The sequence below is a fragment of the Pogonomyrmex barbatus genome, unplaced genomic scaffold, assembly GCF_055798465.1.
Source record: "Pogonomyrmex barbatus isolate J1 unplaced genomic scaffold, ASM5579846v1 scaffold17, whole genome shotgun sequence".
Lineage (NCBI taxonomy): Eukaryota > Metazoa > Arthropoda > Insecta > Hymenoptera > Formicidae > Pogonomyrmex > Pogonomyrmex barbatus.
In genome coordinates, this window is record NW_028297113.1 from 127,099 (window position 1) to 145,199 (window position 18,101).

The window sequence follows — 18,101 nt, forward strand, 5'->3', positions numbered from 1 at the left end:
AAACGAAAGTTGCATGACTTGAAGGAGGACACATGATGAAAATGTGGATTTGACATTGAGTGACCTTGTCAAAATCAGGTCATTAATGTTTTTTTAAATGGAAACCCCTATTTTTTATTACATACTTTTATAACTTATCTCGAGAGCTTTCCAAAACACTATAATAAAGTTATGTTTCATTTTATGGAGCTTGAAAGTTACAGTACGCCGGCATTATCCATGTACGCATGCGCGAGCGGGATTTTTACGCGCGCGTGTCTCCGCGATCTATCCACACTGCTTGACATACGCTCATGCGCACGGAATTGAGTCCAATCCTACCCAAACTTGAACGATTCAACTTTCCTCTTTTTTTCGTATAGCTTTTTCTTTCAATTTTTTTACATTAGTGGGCTTTTTCAAAGCTTTTTTGCTTTTTTCAAAATGTCCACTTACAGTTCAACTGAAATTATTGATATTATTCTTGTGTTGGACGAAATTATTGTAGATCAGAAAGATTGTATCATAATAGATATCCGACATCCAAATGCAATGCAGACAAGAAGAATTTTACGAGAGCGTAGAAGAATCTGTAAACAAATAAATGCTGAAGATGACGTTAATGATCCGCATGTATTAGCAGTGCTTAGCAGTGCTAGCAATGATAAATTTGAATCCTCATATTTCAACTAGAGAACTGCAATGTAATTTAGGAATTCCTTATGTCACTGTGTGATTTTACAAAGACATAAATTCCATCGCTACTATATCATTTTAACCCAAGATGTAAGTGAAAATGATATGGAGCTAAGAAGACAATTTTATCGTTTAGGCATTACGAATGATAAGAGAAGATCCAACTTTTTTCCAGTGTGTTCTCTTCAGTGACGAAGCCTTATTTCATAACGATGGACAATTCAATAGGCATAACTGTCATTATTGATCCATATACAATCCTCATTAGACTCAACGTGTTGATAATCAACATCGTTGGAATTTAAACACTTGGTGCGGAATTGTAAATGGATATTTGATTGGTCCATACTTTTTTGATAATTGCTTAAATGGGGAAACTTACCTTTCTTTCTTGCAGAATAAATTGCCTGAGCTTTTAGAAGAGGTTGATCTTGCTACTTGCTACTTGCTACAAAAAATGTGATGGCAGCAAGATAGTGCGCCATCCCATTCTCATCGTATTGTGATGGAATACCTCAATAACATCTTTCATGAAAGATGAATAGGGAGATATGGATATATTCGATGGCCTCCACAGTCTTCTGATTTAACTTCGTGTGATTTTTTTTGTGGGGCTACATAAAAAATATTGTTTATAAAACTCCGCCGACAGGAGACATTCTGCAGGAGACATGAAAAATCGAATAACTAATGTTTATCGTAGCATTCCTCAAAATATTTTAATTTCAACAGTAGAAAATTTTAAAAAACGGCTGAGGCTATGTCTGCAAGAAAATGGAGTTCCATTTGAACATCTTATTAATGACTAAAGACATATTCGAATTGATCTTGCCTTAATTGGCTGGATCAGTGATCGGTCTTGCCTTAGTTGGCCGGATCAGTAATCGGTTTTGTCTTAGTTGGCCGGATCAGTGATCGGTCTTGCCTTAGTTGGTCGGATCAATGATCGATCTTACCTTATAACTTAACAAGTACTTAACGAAAAGTAAGTACTTTATTATCATGTTTTAGAAAATTCTCGAGATAAGCTACAAGAATATGTAATAAAAAATAGGGGTTTCCATTTAAAAAAAACATTAATGACCTTGACCTGATTTTGACAAGATCACTCAAGGTTAAGTTCACATTTCCATCATGTATCCCCCTTCAAGCTATTCAATTTTCGTTCGAAAAATTTTTCAATAAAATCATTGATTCGCGAGATAAACGACCATATATATATATATATATATATATGCATCCTCTGTGTGTGTGTGTGTGTGTGTGTGTGTGTGTGTGTGTGTGTGTGTGTGTGTGTGTGTGTGTGTGTGTGTGTAGGTGTGGGTGTGTACACGAATATATATATATATATATATATATATATATACCCCCTATATATATATATATATATATATATATATATATATATATATATATATATACAGGGTGTCCCGCACTGTCCCCATCGCTCATGAGAAGGTAGATGGGAGCGAGATAAATCAAAATGTCTTACACCATTTTGCGATATTCGCAATAATTTTTGAGTTATTAAATATTAAAGTTGCACAAATAAAAGCGCACAGGGAGAAAGCGCTCGTCCGCCTGATCCGAATTTAAAAAGCATTGTAGCTTCAACATTTTGGTAGAATTTTTGTCTCAAAATGATTTCAGGAATCTACCTTTAAGCGTTATTTCACTTGGTTTTTAACGGATCATGTGTACAGAAAGCGCTCACCCGCCTGATCCGTAGGACGGTCCATCGTGACGACAATGGCATCCGGCGCTCGGCGATGGGCGCGCGGCGAGGGGAAGGATAGTAGCCGTCGCTCACGCTTCCTATTCATCCTACGGGTCAGGCGGGCGAACGCTTTCTGTATACATGATCCGTTAAAGACCAAGCGAAATAACGCTTAAAGGTAGATTCCTGAAATCATTTTGAGACAAAAATTCTAATACCAAAATGTCGAGGCTACAATGCTTTTTAAATCATAAACATTTAGAGTTAACAAATCAAATCATCTAAAGTTCGCGCGTTCAGATATCAAGAGACACAGATGATGTCTCGACGCCAAGTTCACGCGCAGCGAAGTTCGCCATAAAACGACGGCGAGGCGCCCGTGCTCTTTTTATGCGAGATGAATTCAGTCTACATTTTCATATCTCAGCAACGATTACATTGATTAAGTTCTAACTACTCTTTAATCGATAGCTGAGTATCAAATTATATAAGAAAAGTGTTTTTGTTTTTTTTTTGTATTCTATTAAGTGTACAAAAAAGTTCTGAACTTTAGATTTCATACAACCGAAATAACAATTTAAATTTTATATATCTTCCCGCCCTTTTGCGGTTTTAAAGCGTTGACATTTGGCCTTCTAAAATGTCATACGGTTTAACGTTTGATGCACATAATCTCAAATATCAGTAGTGTTCACGATGGCAATAACAAAAGAGCATATTCGATTTTCCATCCACTTCGCGTTTCATCTGAAGAAAAATGCTGCTGAAGCCACTGCAATGATTTGTGCTGCATATGGAGAGAATGCTGTAAGTCATACTACATGTAAAAGATGGTATCAAAAATTTCGCCAAGGAGATTTCAGTCTTGAAGATGAACCGCGTGCTGGACGCCCTCAAAAGATTGAAACGGACGAATTGCAAGCAATGCTGGATATAAATTCTGCGCAAACTGAAAAGGAGCTTGCAGAACAGCTTGGCGTTACGCAGCAAATCATTTCCGTACGTTTACATACGATGGGAAAGGTTCGGAAGGAAGGCAGATGGGTTCCGCATGAATTGTCCGAAGACAACAAAAATCGTCGGCGTGACACTGCACTCACTTTGCTTTCAAAGTTTCGGAAAAAAGATTTTCTGCACAAAATCATTACAGGCGATGAAAAGTGGATTCTTTATGATAACCCTAAACGTAGAAAATCATGGGTTGACCCTGGTCAACCTTCGACATCGACGCCAAAGCCCAACATCTACGCCAAGAAGATTTTGCTCTGTATCTGGTGGGATTGAAAAGGTGTGTTGTATTACGAGTTGTTACAATCGGATGAAACAATCACGGCAGACCGCTATCAACAGCAATTGACCAATTTGAGCATTAGAAGAAAAGAGGCCATTTACTGGTCAAAGACGTCGTAAAGTGATCTTGCTTCATGACAATGCTCGACCACATGTTGCGAAAGCGACTCAGGACCATATCTTTGCGTTAGGCTGAGAACTTCTCCCGCACGCGGCGTAGCGTGCGTAGAGTAGTATAGCCCAGACATGGCGCCTTCTGATTACTATCTATTCCGGTTGCTGCAACATCATTTGGTTGATACACATTTTGTACAGATTTGATACAGATTTGATACAGATTTGAAGAGATACGAAAATGCATTGATGACTTTATCGCTTTGAAGCCGGTGAGCTTCTATCGTCAAAGAATTCGCAAGCTACCCGAAAGATGGCAAAAGGTCGTTGATGCAAACGGGGAATATTTCACTGATTAATATTTTTTTATTTGTTTTTGAAAGATTGAATTTTACAAAAAAAAGCTCAGAACTTTTTTGTACACCTAATATAAACTGAGATATTGTGACGCAAAGTTCAAATTGGTAAATTTTGAGAAACGTCCTGATCGTCGCCGTGATTTTCTTTTTTCTGTCGCAAAAGGCGTTAGTGAACGCCTCTGTATGACAGCTTTGCAGCGCTTATTTTTTTGAAATGTCTTTGACAGATGTCTTTTAAGTGAAGTTGTATGTATTAATAAAAAAAATATAAATATAAAGTGTGTCGCATATAATAGAAAGTAATACTGTAATATATAATTAAGTATTACTTTTTCGGGGTGGGTCACTCTCATGACTCTGTGTAAAAATTGCACAGGGAAAGATATAATATTTAAAAATGAATTAACATGACACGAAAAACATTTATTATTCATTTACAATTATTTTCAGAACAAAGTTAATAAAAATAAATCAATTTAATTTGCGTGCAGTATCAACAACTATGATATCAGTAGGGGGATAATTTTATAAGGTAATGAATGTCATTTTTCATCATGGATCATCTTTTGAAGATGGTCATTATACAAGTATATGTAGAGATGAAATGTCTAATGGATGGATAAACATTGATGATGCGCAAATTAACAAGAAAAAAATGACTTAGAGGAGCAAAAAATGTGTATATATTTTTTTTACAAAAGATTATTAAAAAATAATTATTGATTGTATATTCTTTCTGGTATATATAAAGTATAATAATGTTTCAAATATGCTAAATAATAGATATTATTAGTTACTAAAAAAATGAGTGATATCCTAACAAAATTACCTTTTAAAAAAGATGAAAAATAACGCCAAGTTCACGTATCCTTTTTCTTGTTTATATAAAAGAAAGAGTTTTATACAAAAATTTCTATTTACGATATCTATTTAATTTTTTTAGTAATAAATTTTATATTGGTACAAAAGATGTGATATCAAGAACTGGCGCCAACTTCTAATTTAAAGGGTTAGGTCATCTCTGAGGTTTAAAAAAATCGAATTTTTTTTTGCTTAAATCATTAGTTTTTAATCATAAAAATATAATAAAAATAGTTTTATAATGAAATTGCACCCCTGTCATGCTGTTTAGAGCTGTCTTAGCGAAGCGCATCGTCGTGCTGCCAGATGGCTCTAGTTTCGAAGCATGCTAGCGTCCTTTGTGTTTCGCAAGTATATAAGACCATTTATCTATCGAAAAAAAGTGTAAAGGAGTGTAAAGGAGTGTATAGGCCATGTGCAAAAGCACATGGGTACTCGGCTTAGGAATTTAAAAAAAAATACTAAAGGCCTAGGCGAAAAGGGCAAACTTACTGGGACTTAATTGATAAATTGGCACTTTATTATGGTCAGGCGTAATGTCGATTCGGTCGAGAAAATGAAGAAAGAAATCTGGGCAACATTGTATTACAAAAATTCGACTGACAAAAAACCGCAGCATGATTTTTGTCCTACTGGCGAAAAATCTTGGTGTTCCTACCAAAAAACGAAGACAGCTAATAAGCTTTCAGAATATAAACACGAGACTCCAGTGAATTCTATTGTTTTTGATGCTGTCAAGCCTATTAAAGAGCTGAGCAACTCTGAACTTTTCGAGATTAGAAGGCTTTACACAGAATAGAAATGAGAGTTTTAATGTATGGGCATTGGCTCCAAAATCTTATTCAAGTGGAAAAAAGATACTTGATATTGTAACAAATATTGCTGTTTGCAATTTTAACGATGGATTCAGGAGTATAATGAAAATTATGAAAGTTTTGAATCTCGCAGTGGGCCCTAACTATTACAATTTTTGTGAGGAAGCGGATGCATGGCGCGTTAAAATGGCCGAACGCAGTCTCACCGGCGCAGCAAAAGAGGTCAGAAAATCGTTATTGTCAGCTAGAAAAGAAGTTGATGAGGCTAATGCAGAGATGGAAGAACAGCTTTATGGGGCAGGCATCACAGATTGAAAATAAAATAAAAATTTTTATTTTTATAGACAGGAAATCCTCTTGAAAAACTTTAAATACGTTTTTCTTAAAACAATATTTTTAAAATCGGTGTACAACATAACTCTTACAGTTTTCATTCGATTTACTTGAAATTTTCACAGAATATTCTTTAATACATTCTGCAGAGAAGTACGTAGGCTTTTTTTGAAATATTGAAAACTTTTTTTGCAATTAATAATTTTATACGTAAATTTTAGGGCAAAAATGTAAGTTTTTTTTATAAAATAGCTGCTATTTTAAGAAAAATTAATATTTTGAAAAATCCCTTTGTACTTCTCTAATCTTTAATATATAGTTAATGAAAATTTTTTGTATTTTCTTCAAGCTTAAACTGTATGCCTGGAATCTTGTACACCGATTTAAAGTTATAAAAAAAAAGGATTTCGCAAGTGGGTCAATGCGCCGCCATTTTAGACGCAAAAAAATTTAAAACATATTTGTATAATTTGTTATATATATATATATATATATATATATATATAATTTGTTATATATATATATATATATATATATATATAGAGTAGAAATAATGAAACAACTTTTCAAATAAAAATGAACTACAAAATGAAATGTATTTCACTGTAAAGTTTTTTTTATTTCATTAAATTTGAAATTAGCGTCAGTTCTTGATATCACATCTTTTGTATCAATATAAAATTTATTACTAAAAAGACTTTTGTAAATGAAAATTTTTGTTTCTTTTACATAAATAAGAAAAGAGGCGCGTGAACTTGGCGTTACTTTTTACTTTTTTTGAAAAGGTAAGGTTTTGTTAGGATGGTATAAAACACAATATGTAAGAAAATTGACTGTCGTCACTTGTCAAAATTCACATAGATATTAGAATGTAATGATAATGAAATTGTTTTTATTGGTATTCGCAATCTCAGTAAATTATATTTTACTGAAAAGAAAAAAAGTATTATTACATAATACGTAAAGCACAAGTTGTTAAATGACATTATTTTCAGAAATTTACTAGTTTCATCTTACAAAATCTTAAATATCTTAAATATCGCATACAAATGGATGGCGCACAATTTGCACTTGTAAATAAATAACGAAATAAAATAATTTATTGTTATTAATATTTAAATTATTATTATATATAAATTTATTATAAAATGTTTTAAAAAATTTATTATTATTGTTCTATAATAGTATTTCGACCGATTTCTATGATAATAATCTTATTTATTTGTAAGATATGAAACTAGCAGATTTCTGAAAGAAATGTCATTTGATAGCTTACGCTTTATGTAGTATTATGTAGTAATATGTCTTCTTCTCTTCAGTAAAATATAATCTGCTCAGATTTCATCTGCACAGTATATTTACATGAATATCAGTAAAAATAACTCACTGCCTTTGCATTATAATCTTTATATCAATTTTGATAAGAGGGTAACAGTCAATTTTCGTCTTTCGTATTGTACATTATACCACAAGCGCGCGAACCTAATTCGCTAACTCTAAATATTTATAATTCAAAAAGCATTGTAGCTTCGACATTTTGGTATTAGGATTTTCAAAATGATCTCAGGGCAACGATCATATAACTTTTCCCTAGGATGAAAACGTGAAAAGTGAAAAATTTCACGTGAACTGTACAATTTCGCGAGATCATGTAACTCTTTCAAACGTGAAAATATGAAATTTTTCACGTGAACTTTTTCGTCATGAATTTTCGTGACAGAAAGGCGGAAATCTAGGGAATTAATAAATATGTTTCGGAATTAGAGAAGATTATAGCTGAATTCAGATTAAATGTACATACGCAAATGTACATATACAATCGGTTGTTAAAAAGTTAATTATAAGTGTTTTATAGAAAATAAGTTACGAACTAAAGTTACACGTACTCAGAGAACATTATGACATCTTAAATATTATAAGACGTCTTATTAAATTATAAAAAGGACATCTTTAAGTCGCCTTTAAGGCATCTTATAACTCGATTTATATAATATAATGTCTTTGAGACATCTTAAAGACGCCTTATGTTTCAATAAATGACATTTTTTAGATGTCTTTCAGACGTCTTATTTAGTTTTTTGGACATTCCTATAATGATATAAAAATTAATTATACGGAAAGTATTGACAAGAGGAAAAATACAAAGCAGAATTTGGAATTACTTTGGAATTACTAATAAATCGGTACATCATTAATATAATAGTTACACAACTTTGATAACGATCTATCTATTATAATCAGAAATCAATTTTAAAAGTGTTGTGTAGATATTAAATCATTGACATACCGAGTAATTCGAGCTTTATTCCATTGATTTATCAAGTAATTCTAGCTTCTATCTCGTATTCTTCCCCTTGTCAATATGTTTCCGAATAATGTCTTAATTGTTGTTGTATATTATAATACAAATTATTGGAGTACTAGATAAACTGACTGCTAATATTTTTATAGATTGCATTATATTGAAATTGATCATGTCATTTATTCCAATCAATAAATATGTAGTCGCTTTCTCTGTGTTATAGTGTATGTTAGTGTTATAGTGTAATGTTATAGTCAGTAATATAAGTAATTATATTTGGAACTGTCATTTAGAACTTTTAGATGTTATATTGATGACTGATTGAAATTACATATGTCTTAGAAAAGATGTCAGAAGGACGTTTTTTTATACAATTTTAAAAACGTCTTTAAAAGGATATCTTTAAGAAGTTTTTTTCAAGACGTCTTTAAGATATGTCCAAAGACATATTTATGATGTCTTTTGGTAAAGTTTTAAAGACGTCTCTTATAAAACGTCTTTTAAATGTTTTTTAGACATGCGTGCTGTCTGGGATTTATTTTACCTCCTTCAAAGTACTCTTCATTTAATGTAATTCACTAGTGCAAACGCTTGTCCCAGTCCTCAAAGCACTTTTCATACGCTAAAATTGGTATTGCTTTCAGCTCTCGTTGCGAATTTTTTTTTATGACATCAATTGATTCAAAACGCTTTTTTCGGAATGGCAATTTGAGTTTAGGAAACAGAAAAAAAATTATAGGGAGCCAGATGAATATAATGTTTGCGGAATGACGTTTGTTGAGTTTTTGATTAGAAATTCCTGTACAAGGATCCAGGTATGCGATAGAACATTATCGTGGTGCAAAAACCATGAATTGTCTTTCCATAAGTTTAGTCTTTTCCAACGAATATTCTCATACAAATACTTCACAATGGCTGCGTTTAGCAGAGAAAACAGCTTTGCAACTGTTGTTAAAAACTTTAATTATGATTGGTTTTTGTCTTAGTTCCTCATAGATTTAAATATATAAACTAATCATATTAAAAAATATTTGCAAAGCTGCTTTTCTGCTAAACGCAGTCAATATTTTCTATTAATTGGCCTTCCGGAAAAAATTATAAATACACAACATTAGAGTGAGTCCCAATTGCGTACAGAATAAATCGGACACAGTAGGTTGAATGGATCGGACATAGGTTCAAACGGACACAAGGTGATTGAAATCGGACACAGTGAAAATTGGACACAATGGCAATCGGACACAGTGACAATCGGATACATTGAAAATCGGACACAATATTAATTGATTTATCCGATTTATTCTGTACGCAACTGGGACTTCCCTGTCTATTGGAGCGGACGAATCGGACAGGACAAGACTGATGGTCTCTTTACAAAATTGCTGGGTTTATATATCCGATTTTGCGCTTACGTGTCATTTGCTATAAAACATGATTTCATGTCAGAATGTTACTTGCTGTAAAACAGCTGATCACGCCGTCGAAGTGTGATAGTGCGTGTGCGATGTTTGGACGAGTTCGGAGATGTTCGGGCGGTCCCGGACGGCGTGGGCCGCATAGCACGCTTAGTAACGAGCGTCAAAAATGCTCCGTTACTAAGCGCATTAATTTATTCATTCTTATTGTATTTGGTAAAGCAGTACTAAATTTTTTGTATTTAAATTTTCTTATGTCAATTAAATTGTTTCATTTTATTCTGTTATCTATTTTATTTTTTTCAATTCTTTTTCAGTCTCTCACTTTATAAGAAATACATTCAAATTTATTTTGAAGAATCCTTATAGAAATTTGTGCCAAAATGTCATATAGATATATCACAGACATAGATATATAACGATGTTACTGATCATTAAAATGCTACAGTGTGTATGCGTGCGTGCGTGCACGCGCGCGCGCGCGCGCGCGCGTGTGTGTATGTGTGTGTGTGTATGTGTGTGTGTATGAGTAACAGAACAGATTTCGGCAGTAGACAAATTGACTAATAATTAAATAAGAAGGGAGGGTATGCGGGGCCCGACCACGAACCAGTGAAAATTTTGCGAAGTCGTAATTATTTTGCGAAAAAATATCACCTCAGCCAAAAATCGAACCTGGATCTCCTGCTTACTGGGCAGGCATCTTATCCCTTCGATTATTGAGGTATGTGATGATATTTATCGCAAATAACGTGTTTAAAATAACACGTCAATAACACAATAATACACATATATACGTATATTACAATATACATATATACATGTATTCTCTCGAATCTCCACGACCGGTAATTATGAATTTTATACTGATAATCTTGCATTCTTGATCATTCTCAATTTTAGTAGTCAATTTGCTTTGTTACGTCCAGCTCAAAAGAATTAAAAAATTAAGGATTAAAATTAAATATGAACAGAGTATGAATGGATCTCGGAAAGACAGAACAACTGCTCTCTCGAAAGTCAAGTGTTGAAATATCAATTTTCGCATCGAAGCGTACTGATAATGTCTCGACACTGGATCTGCGATAAGAGGACACTATGACACCGCTCCGTAGACGTGAGTTCGTCGGTCGTTTTTTGGTCAAGAAATTTAATTGTTTTTATCAGGGACAGACCTCGTGCAATAAATGGGATGGAGGTAAGAGAATGAAGGTGTTAAAAGAAAATAATGAAAGAAATGAAATTTAAATTAATTCTTAATAAATTTGTCGATATGCATAATTAACGAAGCGAGAGAAAATATTGTGTAGCGAGTAGTGTACATATATTATCACGGGTGTTTACAATAATGCCACAACCATCAGGATGGTAGGATTTCTACGGGGGACAGTGTAACTGTTAGAATCTATTTAATTGAGCAATATCCTACCCAGTGATATAACATTTATTTGACGAATAATTTTAAATTAATAAAAACGATATTCTGGGATAATTTAAACGAGGTTAATAGTAAAGGTTTAAGATTAATAGTGAATACGTAAGTGTGAACGATAGTGATTTTGAGGAGTTAAGGAGGGGAGTAGCCCTGGATTTGTTCAGAAAGAAAGATTGTTAACTCGAATAAATCAGAAAAATCCTCTTCAAGATCGGGAAATATTCTCCGTTATCAGAAAATAAAGGACCGGGTGATAGGGTTTGAAAATCAATAATAGGTTCGGGTTCAATAGGATAGACTAGTGAGTAGCTAGGCTCGAACGCATAAATTAAGCGCTCTATTGGGTCAATAGGCAAATCGGGGAAACATGGGGAAAATAAGTCGGAGGGAGAGGCAGGAGGGGAGGTAATTAAAGATTAGGAAGATTCTGCGGGCAAGTCGGAAATCGACTATGAAGGTAGCAAGAAAGGAAATTCAGAAACTGAAATAGTTGACAGGTTAGTTAGTTCAGTCGGTTCTCTTAATAATCTGCTCGGATTTCTTGGTTTTTTGTGCTTGATTATCGAGGTTAATCACACTGACGACGTCGAATCCGCCTTTTATAGGATTGTCGGGTTGATTGAAATTTAGAAGCCGATACTTTCGTTTAATTGATCCACTGTGAAAGAAGAGAATAATAAATGAAGAGAGACGTGATGCATGAAAGAAGAAAGAAAATGAAAGAGAGAAAAGGAAAATAACTGGAAACTTTGAATAGCCCGGTTAACAAGAGAGAGAGAGAGAGAGAGAGAGAGAGGGGGGGGGGGAGAGGGAGAGGGATTGATTGATTGATTGATTAATCTTTATTAGTCTTCTCGGCTACTTAACAAACAAAACAAAAACTAATATTAATACTAATGCTAATACAACTAATACAACATATAATATAATATATAATAATATAATATAATTAAAATTGAAATTAAAATTAACGCCAAACAAAACAAAACAACAACGAAAACAAGTAACTATTCTATTCCATTTACCACATAATTCTTTCTTTAAAATTTATCAATCCTGTATATTGCCTTACATCTGCTGGTAATGCATTATACAATCTTAACAATCTCTCCCTCATAGAACATGCTCTTTTATGCACTAGCTGTTCTTCTAAATTGAATTCAATATTGTCTGCTTGTCGTGTTGACATTCTTCCTTCATTTCCTACCCTACACTTATATCTTAACTGTTTCGGTAATAAGTTATTTAGAATTTTAAAAACAAATATGCATACATTATAGTGTAATCTCTGTTTTCGACATAAATTGTAACGCCTGCAACATATCCCTTACTTTAGTATACCTATTACATTGTAAAATAACTCTCATAGCTCGATTCTGTGCTTTTTGTAAATTACATAAATGAGTTTTTCCCATTGCTATCAATAATGTAGTACAAATATTCAAAGTGCGGCGCTATAATCTTATATATCATACATCGATATCGAGTTACCTATTCTGTTTAAGAAGCTTGTTTTCTTCCCTATTTTTTTTAATATATAATCACAATGATTATCAAATTTAAATCTATCATCTATAATTATACTCAAATATTTTAGTACTTCCACATGCTCTATTATAGTTCCATCCAAGCAATTCAATACAATATTATCTTTCATTTTCTTTCTTGTATTTCTAACTACCATATATTTCGTTTTTCCTGCATTCATTTTTAGCTTTCATTTATATTCATCCATGTTTCAACTACATTGAATACTGTGTACTTCATTTTTATTTCTAAATCCGCGCTACTTTCTCCACTTATATATATAAACGTGTCATCTGTAAACTTTACTGTAATTTTTATATTGCATTCCTCTGGACAAACTTTGATTATATCATTTATGTATATTATAAATAATAGAGGTCCTTGTGGCACTCCATATTCTGTTGTTAGAAGTTTAGATCATTTATGATCTCTCATTTATGATTAAATCATACTCGTTGTTTTCTATTATTTAAGTATGATTATTTAAGTATGATTTAAACTATTCAAATACCTTTCCTCTATAATCCCATATTGAAACATTTTTTCTAATAATCTTTTTCTGTCTGTTGTCTCAAACGCTCTTTTAAGATCCATAAAAATTACTCCCTATTTTCCTTTCGCTCACTATTAATTTCCAATCATCGATGACAGTTTGAATTGCAGTTTCACATAAATAATGTTTTCTAAATCCCGATTGATGTTCTGTTATAATGCTATTATTTTCCAAATACATTTCCAAATACATCAAGTTGATCTTTTACTACTAATTCTAATACTTTCTCAAATATTGATAACATATTGATAGGTCTGTACTCGCTTGCTTTTTTGGCTTTTTCTATCTTTGGTATTGGTATTATCATAGAAGTTTTCCAACCTTCCGGGAAGCATCCTACTCTCAAAGAATTGTTAATTATATTCACAAATTTTTCTTTTATTACGTAAAAGGCTGTTTTCAATATGCTTTCGTTAGTTATCTTCTCTTCCGTACCTTTCTTTTTTGGCAATTCCATAACAACTTTTTATAACTGCTCTAACCTGATTGTCTCAAAATTTTCCATAATTCCTTTATCTTCGACTAACATAAATAATTTTCTTACTTGTGTGGCCGGGCCTATTTATATTTATAGATTCTATTATACTATTGATACTATATAATATAAATTAAATTTATCCGCTAACTCACACTCCTCAGTATCATCTAAAATCTCAAAGTCTTTATTTTCTACTTCTTTCACGCCTATTGATTAGCCTCTAATTATTTCTTTTAAGGTTTTCCACATAGTCGTAGGATTTTCTTTATTAAGATCTATCATATTTTCATAATATTCTTTCTTCTTTTCCCCAATTAATGTTACTACTGCATTTCTTTTAATTTTAAATTGCAATCAATTTTGTTCCGTATCATCATACAATGCTTTCCTATATGCCTTATCTCTTCTATCCGCTGCTTCTCTTATTTCATCAGAATATCATTTTTCCCATCTCATACTTTCGGAATTAAATTAAAATTTTTTTTCGGCGCCGTTACGTCTAACGCATCTACTATATTATCGACAAATTTTTTCGCTTTTTCACTAACATCCATATCTTGATTTTTTGTACCTTATCTTCCACTAATCTGGTAAATTCATTTACATCGAGCTCTTTATAATTCCTAGCACTAAATTTCCTATATTTATTTTCAACTTTACTCGCAACTTTACTCAACTCTTAGCCACGCGTGGTCCGTAATTTTAAGTTCATGAACCTGTATACTGCTATTTCATTATTATTAGCGAAAATTAAATCTATAACTGTCTGACTATTTCGCAATTCTCGTCGGTTTGTTAATGTATTGTTTCACTAAATTTAACATTGTCGTTTGCAGCTTCTTCGTATAAAACGAATCTATCATAAGATCTATATTAAAGTCTCTTATTAGCATGCATTCTCCTTTTATTATTACTTCCTCTACTGTGTCCTCTAAAAATCTCAAAAATCTTCTCCATACGATGCGCTCGGTGAGTGATATATTATTATTATTATTATTATTCCTTTATACATTTTTTCTTTAACTTCTACCGCAACACACCAATAGTTCGATTCTAATTTTCTCGCTAATACTATTTCATATTTCATATCGTCTCTTATATAGAACTATTTTTGTATTTCTATTCTCAGCATTACATCTAATTATATTATAACGCGGCACATTCACTTCACTGTTTTCGATTTCTTCAGTCAATCTGATTTCGGATAGTGCCAAGAACGCAGGATTTAATTTCTTCAAAACCTGATGCTCTCATCTCTATGCGCCATTAAATTTTGCGCATTCGTATATAGTATTAGCTCCGCTTCCTTCCATAGTTGCTATTTAGCGTCCTCCCAGCGAACTCTCCTCTTCTCCTCCTGTATCGCTCTCTTAAAAGTCGACATTTCGTACATCATGTTCGTCATTTATCTTCAGATTGTATGTCCGAATGAAACATATAATTTACACATTTCTTCTTTGCCGTACAGTCCATCGAATTATGATTTTCTGCACATTTATGACATGTTTTGTCTCTTGTTTGCAATATGATAGTATTTCCAACAATTTTTTGCAATATGATAGTATTTCCAACATTTAAAACATCTTTTAACACTAACATGATTAAACACAAGACATTTCTTCTATCCTATATTTAACTTCGTTTTTTTCAACACCAGCTCATGCGTTTTTTCATCCGTTTCCATTATTATTGATCCTTCGTTTCCTTTTTCTCTCGCTTTATTATTATTATTTTTCTTCTCTTTAACTATTCTCTTCACTATTCGTATTTTTACTGCATCCATTTTATTCTGTTTTATTATTGTAGTTATAAGCTCATCATCGTCTAACTTCATCTCATCTTCATCTATATTAACAATTTTTATTTTCGGTATCTAATGTGACTCCACTATTTTGTAATCATCATCTAGTTTGACTTGCATTGTTTCCTTCAATTTTTCCACTTCTTCACTGGTTTCACAACCCATAATTACTGTTCCTTTGCTTCCTTTTTTTAATTTCGTTATTTCCATTGCCATATTCTTAATATCCACTTTATCTTTTATCGATTTTTTTGTAGCTTCACTCTCTTGTTGCATCTTCGGTTTAACAATTATAATGTTTTCTTTCTTCTCTTTAGTCGCTTCATTATAGCTTCTTTGCATTCCACTCATTAATCCACCTGCTACTCCTTGAATCATTCTCCTCAGATCTTCCAGCTCTTGTTTAACATTTCCCAATTCTACTCAAACTACTTCTTTAATCATCGTTTTAATTTCTCTCTTACAGATTGTTTCATCTTTGATTTCTTTCATAATTCTTATAAGTCAATCTATCTTTACTTCAATACTAGATGATCCACTCGTTTCTGATATTTTATTTCCACTGCCCTGTCGTGAGCGATCCTGTAGACTCTGTAGATCCTATAGAACCCGCCCTATCTCTACTGCTTTCCGCCGTCGGTGCCTTCTTCATATTTACTTCTTGATTACTTTCAATCAAAAACTCTTTAAATGGACCAGCACACGGCACATATTCTCAATTTCTATCATAAATTTGCTTACATACACATCCTGAATGATAAAAAAGTTTGACACAAGACTTGCATTTGACAACTTTGGTCTTTATTGCCTTCTTACATGCCGAGCATCGGTATTCTGCATATTCATCGTCCATATCGATAATTAACGATACTGTTAATATCAACGTCATCTGCGATCCACTTTCACATGTCAGCACTTTTGTGTCCATGTTTAATGTCTACCTGTCTTGCGAGACTTCGATGTTTCAAATAAGAAATGCACTTCTCGCATTCACTAATCGACATATCCCGGTTAGATAACACTCATACTTCCGGTCTACGGCGCTATAACTTAAACAATTTTCTATTGTTCTCTTTCACTAATGAACCACTAAAAAATTGACATTTCTATGGAGCGATGTTTCACACATCTTTTCTGCGCGCGCGCGCGCGCGCGCGAGAGAGAGAGAGAGAGAGAGAGAGAGAGAGAGAGAAGGGGGAAGGGGGAGAGAGAGAGAGAGAAGAGAAAAATAACCGGGAGCCTTGAATAGTCCATACCAATTAATAAGAGAAAGAAAGAGAAAGAAAGAAGAGTAGATTTAAATAAAGTGGAAGAAGGAAATGAAATGAAAATCCGAATATTTGCGGTTTGTGATTAATAAATAACTAATGAAAAACTTACTGTTGGTTGACTGAGATCAAGGATGGTGAAGATGAACCTCTCGATTTTTCTTCTGAGAGTTTGATTACAGTTTACTGATTCTAAATTATAATTCCGAAGATTGAGATGGAAGAACAACTAGGATGGAGGGATGATGACTATCGACTGTTGATTGAAGAATGGATGAATGATGCTGGATGTAAAATGCTGGAGTGATAATGCTCGGTACTGAATAAAAAATGAAAAATATGAAAATGACTGTTGAATAATGGTTGAATAATGCTTGAATAATATTTAAATAACGCTTGAATAATATTTAAATAACGCTTGAATAATATTTAAATAATGCTTGAATAAATGCTCAATGCTGAATGAAAAATGAAGAATAAGTACTAAAGATTGAGAGAAAAATGCTGCTGCGCTCCAGAAGAGCTCCGTTTTACTGTCTAGGGTCTGATTCTTGTTGAGGAGGGATGTTGCTACTAGGAATCTAAAGTAACTAGGTAGGAGTTAGATAGGATGTTTACTTTAGATATTGTCTCTCGCTCGTGCCTGTTGTACGCTTATGTCTGATATTCAGATTTGCAACAGATCCAACTTAAGGATTTATAATGTTAAGAAAAATTCTTTGCACATTAAATAAAAGGATTGCTATAATATTCTTGAATTGTTGGAGCAGTTACAATTCTTTTCTCTTGCTTCATGACTACATATCTTATTAATAAAAGAGTTGGAAGCAATATTCTTACATAAGAGAAAATATTATTAATAACGCTTTTAAGAAAAAAAATCATGGAATCCATTGAACATAACAGCTTATTGCTAAAGTATTATTGCTTACATTTTTCTGTATGTAATTACTTTAAAAGTAACAAATAGAAACGGGCGAATTCCGAAAAAGTGTTTACATATCTAAAGAAACAAAGCGCGCATACGCGCACACGTACGCACACACACACGTCTGCATACTATGGCTAAACGTAACTATGGCTACGTTTCGATATTCATTGCCAGTACTAAAAATTTATAATATACGTGATATGAACTATATAATAGAATAGAATATT

The 18,101-nt window shown here is 32.8% G+C and overlaps 1 protein-coding gene and 2 pseudogenes across 4 annotated transcripts in view; 2 read left to right on the forward strand and 1 right to left on the reverse strand.

Moving 5' to 3' along the window:
• Positions 1–18,101, forward strand: part of LOC105426301 (phosphoenolpyruvate carboxykinase [GTP]) — a 138,686-nt gene that overhangs the window by 36,923 nt on the left and 83,662 nt on the right. The gene's annotated exons all lie outside the window — the stretch shown is intronic.
• LOC105426310 (uncharacterized) lies at positions 5,323–6,527 on the forward strand (annotated as a pseudogene).
• Positions 13,823–16,778, reverse strand: LOC148937027 (uncharacterized; annotated as a pseudogene).